The sequence below is a fragment of the Salvia miltiorrhiza genome, chromosome 7 (assembly GCF_028751815.1).
Source record: "Salvia miltiorrhiza cultivar Shanhuang (shh) chromosome 7, IMPLAD_Smil_shh, whole genome shotgun sequence".
NCBI classification, from domain to species: domain Eukaryota; kingdom Viridiplantae; phylum Streptophyta; class Magnoliopsida; order Lamiales; family Lamiaceae; genus Salvia; species Salvia miltiorrhiza.
The window spans coordinates 33,882,731-33,893,120 of NC_080393.1; the positions used below are offsets into that span (position 1 = coordinate 33,882,731).

The window sequence follows — 10,390 nt, forward strand, 5'->3', positions numbered from 1 at the left end:
TGATAGTGAGTGGGTGAGTCCGACTCAAGTAGTCTCCAAGAAAGGAGGCATGATTGTGGTTAAGGATGAGAGAGATGAGCTTATAGCTACGAGGCTGGTCACAGGATGGCGCATGTGCATTAATTATCGAGCTTTGAATGCAGCCACACGTAAAGATCACTTTCCTTTGCCATTCATTGATCAGATGCTTGACCGTTTGGCAGGATATGAGTACTACTGTTTCTTGGATGGGTACTCGGGCTACAATCAAATTATGATAGCCCTGGAGGATCAGCATAAGACCGCGTTTACTTGTCCCTATGGCGTTTTTGCTTTTAGGAGGATATCTTTTGGTCTCTGCAATGCTCCTGCCACTTTTCAACGCTGCATGATGGCGATTTTCCATGGGTTGATTGAAAATATCATGGAGGTATTTATGGACGATTTTTCTGTCTTTGGATCTTCTTTTGATAATTGCTTGGAAAATTTGTCTCAAGTATTGCAGCGTTGTGAGGAGACATCTCTAGTGCTTAATTGAGAGAAGTGCCACTTTATGGTTCGTGAGGGCATAGTGTTGGGGCATAAAGTTTCTGCCCAAGGTTTGGAAGTAAATCGAGCCAAGATCGTAGCCATTGAGAAGTTGCCTCTTCCTACATCTGTGAAGTCTGTGCGGAGTTTTCTTGGTCATGCAGGATTTTATAGGCGCTTCATCAAAGATTTCTCCAAGCTGTCCAAGCCACTTTGTGCTTTGCTAGAGAAGGATGTGAAGTTTGTCTTCACTGATGAGTGCCTCGTCTCCTTTGAGAAGTTGAAAGCTGCACTGACTTCTACGCCAGTTTTGATCACGCCGGATTGGAGTGCTCCGTTTGAGTTGATGTGCGATGCTAGCGATTGGGCCGTGGGACCTGTGTTGGGGCAAAAGAGAGATAAGTTGTTCAAGGTAATTTACTACACTAGTAAAACCTTGGATTCCGCGCAGATGAACTACACTACCACGGAGAAGGAGCTGCTAGCTGTGGTGTATGCTTTTGATAAGTTCCGTTCTTATTTGATTGGAACTCATTCAATTGTCTACACTGATCATGCCGCCATCCGCTACTTGTTTACGAAGAAGGACTCCAAGCCCCGATTGATTCGTTGGATCTTATTGCTGCAAGAGTTTGATATGGAGATCCGAGATCGAAAGGGATGTGAGAACGTGGTAGCCGATCACTTGTCTCGTCTGGAGAATCCAATCGAGGGGGATGATCCGAAGATGGCCATCAATGAGTCTTTTCCCGATGAGCAGATTTGGGCGATGCTATTTAAGGATCCTTGGTATGCCGTTTATAGCAACTACTTGGTTATTGGAGCTCTTCCCGAGGGATTGTCGCACTATCAAAAGAAAAAGTTCCTCCATGATGTCAAGTTCTATTATTGGGAGGACCCTTACCTATACCGGAGGTGCGCCGATGGCTTTATTCGGCGATGTGTTAGAGAGCATGAATGGCCGAAGATCATTGAGGAGTGCCATAGCTCACCTAGTGGAGGTCACTTTGCTGCCAACCGCACTGCCATGAAGGTAAATCATAGTGGATTCTATTGGCCTTCAATTTTTGCAGATTGCCATGCTTTTGTGAAGTCGTGTGATCGTTGTCAACGCATGGGCAATATCACCAAGAAGGATGAGATGCCGCAGAATATCATTGTTGAGGTGGAGCTGTTTGATGTTTGGGGGATTGACTTCATGGGTCCTTTCCCTGCGTCTTGTGGTTTTTCCTATATTTTGCTTGTTGTGGAATATGTTTCTAGATGGGTGGAGGCGATTCCTGTCACACCCCAATTCTTGAATGAATAAATATAATCGAGGTGCAACTAATTCATAGAAATAAACAAGGAACAACCTTGTAAAAACCCGAAATAGGATAGAAAGTCGGGCTATGCCCCTTTGGATCACAAGTTTTGTTTCATGTTTCTGACAACCAACATTCATTAGCATAAAAGTAGAATTTCAAATTTAAGCTCGACATGAAGTCATCTTAAGTTGAGAAAACAAAAGATGTATAAGAGTAATTGCTACAGCGGAAGTCTAACATATGAATTTTAACTCTAGCCTCAGCTCCGTCCCGTCAGCACCAGCCAGCCAACCTGAAAACATTTGAAAGTATTTTTGGGCTAAGTACTAATGTACTTAGTGGGCATGCATTTTCATAAACATTTCATATTTTCGTAAGAGCAGTTTATCCAATTATACTTGACATGACTTAGAAGGTTTTAAAATGAAATAACTTCTAAGCATGTTAAAACATTTTTCATTTGTGCGCACATGTCACACTCCCTTTCTGTTACTCGCTGTGATCCCGGACCTTTTAGCCACCGACGGATCCATATCTCCCGCTTTACTTGAACTGAGGGCGTAACCCAGTCAAGTTCCCATTTGGGACCCAATGCTCCGGAACACATCCCGTCGAGCACCCTTATAACGCCTCATACATGATTAGTGCCCGAATGGAGATCAACCCACCGAGTCAGCTAATAGGTGTACACAATTCTCAAATAACGTGTTAGGTCATAAGAGAACCTCGATCGATTAACTTATGCGAGCCTTAAACAGAGCAGAGTGCACATAAACATTTTATTGGATAAACAGTTTTCATTACATTAAATAAACAATTTGCATTTCATTGAAACATTTAGAGCTTAATAACTCAATCATACTTTGTACATTTGGAAAGTAAGCCCACCTGGATAGGCAAAGCCTGAAGATCATACACATAAAAACCTGTCTTGGGAAAGCAGCGCTAATCCCCCTGGTCACAAAGCCTACAAGAAATTCTATTCTTAATAGGTCTCGTGAAGCTAACTTAATATCTTAGGGAAAATACTTAACATTCTAAAATTCGTCACGCCGGGTTTCAAAATTTAATGAATAAATAATTGAAAACTAAATTCTTGAGTTAAGGACACCAACAATATCCTTACTCGATTTTTCTTAAATAATTGGATTTATAAATAAACCAATTAAATCATGATGCAAATGCATAGCTCATTTCATACTTTAATAATGTAATAAGTAATTATTTGAAAATATGCACTTCATGATGCTAATTATAATGCAAATCATCTTTAAAATAATTTAATCAAACTAATTATTAGTCTAATTAAATAAAATAGGGCAGCCATTTAAATAGATGAAATAGAGCCCATGCTTAAATAAATAATAGCCCATACCAATTAAAAGATGAGGCCCAACTCAATAAAATAGAAATAGCCCAGACTGAATAAAATAAATCGGGCCAAGCTAAATAAAATTAAAAATCGGCCCAACAACTTAAGCCCATTCACTCTTTCCTTCTCCATTTTCGGCCCAATAGCCAAAACCCAACAATCCAGGCCCAAAACCCCAAACCCTATTACCTTTCTCTTCCCTCTCTTAATCACACGCACACACACATTCAGAACACACACAAAACAAACACACGCACACAGCACACAGCACACAGCAGCTGCGCTGCAAGGCACCCCTCCCTTCGCCCTCTTTTCTCCTCCGGCGGTAGGCGTCGCCGGCCACCCCTCTCCCGACTCCCTCGACTTTATTTCACTCAAGGTTGCCCCCCCACACACAAACCAACACACGCCGCCCCTCTCCCGACGCCCCTCCTCTTCTCCCTCTCTCTCGGACTTCACGACCGCGTGCCACCATCCCCTGCGACGAGCGCCGCTCTGTCATCCTCACCATCACCCTCGACCTCTCCATTCTCCTTCCTTCCGGCGACTGCAGCAGCAAAAGCCGCCGCCGACCGGTGACTCCGAATCCCATCTCTCTCTCTCCTGGGTCTGATCGGCAGCAGCTGAGCCGCCGCCGACGCTCCTCCCTCTCCTCGGCTCAACCTTGGCCGATGGTACCGCCATCGCCGCCCTCAAATTCCCAGCGAGTAGCAGCCACCAAACTGCCACCACCGCCGCCGTCGTCCTCCGCTCAGCCCTCCACCCAGACCAGCTCCGACCAGCCCACCTCCTTCTCTCCAACCGTGGCCGAGCAGCAGCGGCACAGCCGCCGTGCCCTGCCTCCCTCGACCTCTCGACTCACACACAACAAGTACACCCCCAATAATCAACATTCAACAATCCAAGCTCAAGTTCGAAATTTTCATGCTTTCTTAATATACAATAACTTGTATTTTCATTTGTATACACAACTTAAAAAGTTCGTATTTTTACAATCTTTACAAAAAAAATGATGTGATGAATTTACTGGTGCTTTAATGAATGTGTGTATATTCGTTTGTGAATTTATCCTGCTGTGATGTTGAATATAAAGAAACAAGTAAAGGAGGTGAAAGGTAAAACCTTGAGGAATTGAATTTTGGGAGTTCTTCTGCCAAATTGTTGTTGCAGGAAAGGGTTGCAAAAGTTAGAAGATTATCTTCATGAAAACAAGACCGAAAGAAATAAAAATAAAACTGAGAACGGCATACACTGATCGAAGTGGAGGTATTAACGTGTAGAAGTGTGATTGTTTTTTTAAAAAGGTGGGAGTAGTGGGGTGGGTGTAGTGGGAGGGAGTAGTGGGTGTTAACGTTGGTGGTGGGAGTAGTGGATTGGTGAGTAGTGTAGCACCATTGATGAGTAGTGGATTGAGGATGAGATATGGAAGGATTTTATTGTCTGCATAATGGTATGTATGCTTAAAAAAAATAATCATGATATAGGGTGGCTATTAAGAACATAGATAATATATCGGGACTGTAATAAATATTTCAGGGTTTGCTAAATAAATATTTCATGAAAAATACTTGAATGCTAAATTAAATAAATATGCAATGCATATAAATTTAATAACTAAATTTACAAATGTTTTTTTTTTTGTAAATCATTTTTGTTGGAATTAAAAATAAATTCATTTTCTTTATATCCGGTGTGAATCATCCTGACTTCTAAGTTCAAAATTACTCTAAATTTAGCTAGGAAAAAGCGGGGTGTTACATCCCTCCCTCCTTATAAAAATTTCGTCCTCGAAATTGCATATCTTGGTAATCTAGTTTGGGATACTAGACTTCACTATCAGTGCGGCTACATAGCTTGATTGTTATCGCATCTTTCTAATTGTGAGAACACCATGTCTATAGTCTCGAGAACTGTTGACAAACGAACTCATTCTAATCTTACTATGCTTATCGTGATCAAAGAAGATCTTATTGGGACAACTATATAGTACGAGTTTATACATTGGAATGACTAAATTGACAATCACCAAGATCATAGTCATGTGGGCTGGCCAGACCCAGCACAACGAATCACTCAGTCAAATGGGAGCTTCGCCCCCAATCATGTCAACTTCTTATCTCTTATAAAGCTCTAAGTCAACTTCTAACTTAAAGCACTTACTTCTAAGTACTTCAATCATAAATCTTTGGTATCATATAAGTCCATTCTATGTCGTTCTAGCGGTGCTATCACGACTAGCATTCGTAAGGCATTATTAGGTGGTTCTCAAACGGTTTGTAAAAGAACTCGTCATTCTAATCATATAGGCAGTGAACCTAAAATGATAACATAAAACTTTCACATTCATTCATACATACATACATACATACATTCATACATACATACATACATACATTCTCTTTCTTTGTAACTTTGAGCAATATGGACATTAAATGTCCCTTTCATGAAAACTTTTGCTTATGTCGGAAAGATTCAAGGAATCTAACTCGACCATACATACATTGATTCGTTAAGGGCTCGGGTAGTCCCAAACACGACATTGAGCTTAGTTATATGAGTCAGAGACCCAAAATAACAACATGAAGGATAATTTGCATTCACATAACATCATAAACATAAGGCGCACATTTTCTTGAAAATTTTCATAGCTTTGAATATACATCTATATTTTTGAAACTATTATCGTACCTTAGTTGTGGCAGTGTGACGGCGAGCTGAGGGCTACTGACATTCTTAGAAGTCTAGAGATACTATTCTAGACTCGACATCAAAAACTTATGGTTATCAGAGACATGAAAGAAAACTCATGCTCTGATACCATTCTGTCACACCCCAATTCTTGAATGAATAAATATAATCGAGGTGCAACTAATTCATAGAAATAAACAAGGAACAACCTTGTAAAAACCCGAAATAGGATAGAAAGTCGGGCTATGCCCCTTTGGATCACAAGTTTTGTTTCATGTTTCTGACAACCAACATTCATTAGCATAAAAGTAGAATTTCAAATTTAAGCTCGACATGAAGTCATCTTAAGTTGAGAAAACAAAAGATGTATAAGAGTAATTGCTACAGCGGAAGTCTAACATATGAATTTTAACTCTAGCCTCAGCTCCGTCCCGTCAGCACCAGCCAGCCAACCTGAAAACATTTGAAAGTATTTTTGGGCTAAGTACTAATGTACTTAGTGGGCATGCATTTTCATAAACATTTCATATTTTCGTAAGAGCAGTTTATCCAATTATACTTGACATGACTTAGAAGGTTTTAAAATGAAATAACTTCTAAGCATGTTAAAACATTTTTCATTTGTGCGCACATGTCACACTCCCTTTCTGTTACTCGCTGTGATCCCGGACCTTTTAGCCACCGACGGATCCATATCTCCCGCTTTACTTGAACTGAGGGCGTAACCCAGTCAAGTTCCCATTTGGGACCCAATGCTCCGGAACACATCCCGTCGAGCACCCTTATAACGCCTCATACATGATTAGTGCCCGAATGGAGATCAACCCACCGAGTCAGCTAATAGGTGTACACAATTCTCAAATAACGTGTTAGGTCATAAGAGAACCTCGATCGATTAACTTATGCGAGCCTTAAACAGAGCAGAGTGCACATAAACATTTTATTGGATAAACAGTTTTCATTACATTAAATAAACAATTTGCATTTCATTGAAACATTTAGAGCTTAATAACTCAATCATACTTTGTACATTTGGAAAGTAAGCCCACCTGGATAGGCAAAGCCTGAAGATCATACACATAAAAACCTGTCTTGGGAAAGCAGCGCTAATCCCCCTGGTCACAAAGCCTACAAGAAATTCTATTCTTAATAGGTCTCGTGAAGCTAACTTAATATCTTAGGGAAAATACTTAACATTCTAAAATTCGTCACGCCGGGTTTCAAAATTTAATGAATAAATAATTGAAAACTAAATTCTTGAGTTAAGGACACCAACAATATCCTTACTCGATTTTTCTTAAATAATTGGATTTATAAATAAACCAATTAAATCATGATGCAAATGCATAGCTCATTTCATACTTTAATAATGTAATAAGTAATTATTTGAAAATATGCACTTCATGATGCTAATTATAATGCAAATCATCTTTAAAATAATTTAATCAAACTAATTATTAGTCTAATTAAATAAAATAGGGCAGCCATTTAAATAGATGAAATAGAGCCCATGCTTAAATAAATAATAGCCCATACCAATTAAAAGATGAGGCCCAACTCAATAAAATAGAAATAGCCCAGACTGAATAAAATAAATCGGGCCAAGCTAAATAAAATTAAAAATCGGCCCAACAACTTAAGCCCATTCACTCTTTCCTTCTCCATTTTCGGCCCAATAGCCAAAACCCAACAATCCAGGCCCAAAACCCCAAACCCTATTACCTTTCTCTTCCCTCTCTTAATCACACGCACACACACATTCAGAACACACACAAAACAAACACACGCACACAGCACACAGCACACAGCAGCTGCGCTGCAAGGCACCCCTCCCTTCGCCCTCTTTTCTCCTCCGGCGGTAGGCGTCGCCGGCCACCCCTCTCCCGACTCCCTCGACTTTATTTCACTCAAGGTTGCCCCCCCACACACAAACCAACACACGCCGCCCCTCTCCCGACGCCCCTCCTCTTCTCCCTCTCTCTCGGACTTCACGACCGCGTGCCACCATCCCCTGCGACGAGCGCCGCTCTGTCATCCTCACCATCACCCTCGACCTCTCCATTCTCCTTCCTTCCGGCGACTGCAGCAGCAAAAGCCGCCGCCGACCGGTGACTCCGAATCCCATCTCTCTCTCTCCTGGGTCTGATCGGCAGCAGCTGAGCCGCCGCCGACGCTCCTCCCTCTCCTCGGCTCAACCTTGGCCGATGGTACCGCCATCGCCGCCCTCAAATTCCCAGCGAGTAGCAGCCACCAAACTGCCACCACCGCCGCCGTCGTCCTCCGCTCAGCCCTCCACCCAGACCAGCTCCGACCAGCCCACCTCCTTCTCTCCAACCGTGGCCGAGCAGCAGCGGCACAGCCGCCGTGCCCTGCCTCCCTCGACCTCTCGACTCACACACAACAAGTACACCCCCAATAATCAACATTCAACAATCCAAGCTCAAGTTCGAAATTTTCATGCTTTCTTAATATACAATAACTTGTATTTTCATTTGTATACACAACTTAAAAAGTTCGTATTTTTACAATCTTTACAAAAAAAATGATGTGATGAATTTACTGGTGCTTTAATGAATGTGTGTATATTCGTTTGTGAATTTATCCTGCTGTGATGTTGAATATAAAGAAACAAGTAAAGGAGGTGAAAGGTAAAACCTTGAGGAATTGAATTTTGGGAGTTCTTCTGCCAAATTGTTGTTGCAGGAAAGGGTTGCAAAAGTTAGAAGATTATCTTCATGAAAACAAGACCGAAAGAAATAAAAATAAAACTGAGAACGGCATACACTGATCGAAGTGGAGGTATTAACGTGTAGAAGTGTGATTGTTTTTTTAAAAAGGTGGGAGTAGTGGGGTGGGTGTAGTGGGAGGGAGTAGTGGGTGTTAACGTTGGTGGTGGGAGTAGTGGATTGGTGAGTAGTGTAGCACCATTGATGAGTAGTGGATTGAGGATGAGATATGGAAGGATTTTATTGTCTGCATAATGGTATGTATGCTTAAAAAAAATAATCATGATATAGGGTGGCTATTAAGAACATAGATAATATATCGGGACTGTAATAAATATTTCAGGGTTTGCTAAATAAATATTTCATGAAAAATACTTGAATGCTAAATTAAATAAATATGCAATGCATATAAATTTAATAACTAAATTTACAAATGTTTTTTTTTTTTGTAAATCATTTTTGTTGGAATTAAAAATAAATTCATTTTCTTTATATCCGGTGTGAATCATCCTGACTTCTAAGTTCAAAATTACTCTAAATTTAGCTAGGAAAAAGCGGGGTGTTACAATTCCCACTGCCACCAACGATTCCAAAGTAGTCATTAAATTCTTGCAAAAGAATATTTTGACTCGGTTCGGAGCACCGAGAGCGTTGCTTAGTGATAGGGGGTCGCACTTCAACAATAAATTGCTAGCAAGCGTTTTGGCAAAGTATGGAGTAAAGCACAAGGTGACAACTCCATATCATCCTCAAGCTAATGGGCAGGCGGAATTGGCTAATCGAGAGATCAAGCAAATTTTGGAGAAAAGTGTGGCCAACAAGAAGGATTGGGCGAAGCACCTAGATGATGCTCTTTGGGCGTATCGCACTGCCTACAAAACTCCGATTGGCATGTCTCCCTATCAACTTGTCTTTGGCAAGTCATGTCATTTACCTGTTGAGATTGAGCACAAGGCATATTGGGCGACAAGGAGAATCAATTTGGAGTTTAATGAGGCTGGTCATACAAGACGTGATTTGTTGACGGAGTTAGATGAATGGAGGAATGAGGCTTATGAGAGTTCCCGCATCTACAAAGAGAGAGCCAAGAAATTCCATGATTTGAACATTCGCACCAAGGAAATCAAGCCAGGAGATGAGGTACTTTTATACAATTCTAAATTACGTTTGTTTCCTGGTAAGCTGCAATCAAGATGGACAGGGCCATATGTGGTGCATAAGAGCAATTGGAATGGGACGTATGAGTTGTTCGCTGCTGATGGCAATACTTTCACTGTCAATGGTCATCGTCTCAAACCGTACTTCAAGTCGAACGTGGATCGTGGTCTTGAAGTTGTCGAATTCAATGACCCATGAGTTTGAGGTACCGTCAAGCTATAGACGTTAATTTTAGCACTTTTTGGGAGGTAACCCAATTTTTATTGCTTTCTTTTAGCTTGTTTTTCTTTAGTTTAATAGCATTTTTTTTCGTTTTTCCTAGTAGTTTTTTTTTTATATATATAATTTTCATTTTTCTGTTCTTTAATTTAAAAAAAAAAAATCGATCGACCGGCGACCGCCGGGCTACCGCCGGGTGCAGGCCAAAGTTTACACAGGAGCCGGCGACCGCCGCCCGACCGTCGCCGGGTCGCCGCACGGTCGCCGTGCGTGCGGCAGGTAGGTTTTAAAGGTGTTTTTTCTCCCTTTTTCTCATTCTTTCACATCTCTAACTTTCCCACTTTCAAAACCCACGAAAATTTACACTTTTTCTTCATCAAATTACTCCCAACTCACTTCAAATTCACCAAATT

The 10,390-nt window shown here is 41.1% G+C and overlaps 1 long non-coding RNA gene across 1 annotated transcript; it reads right to left on the reverse strand.

The window, feature by feature from the left end:
• Positions 1-1,841: 1,841 nt before the first annotated feature.
• Positions 1,842-9,161, reverse strand: LOC130996101 (uncharacterized). Its single transcript, XR_009092381.1, has 5 exons — positions 8,530-9,161; positions 6,924-7,002; positions 4,309-6,327; positions 2,703-2,781; positions 1,842-2,106 (listed from the first exon to the last, which is right to left on the reverse strand). It is a non-coding gene; the product is annotated as an uncharacterized LOC130996101 (long non-coding RNA).
• Between the last annotated feature and the right edge of the window lie 1,229 nt (positions 9,162-10,390).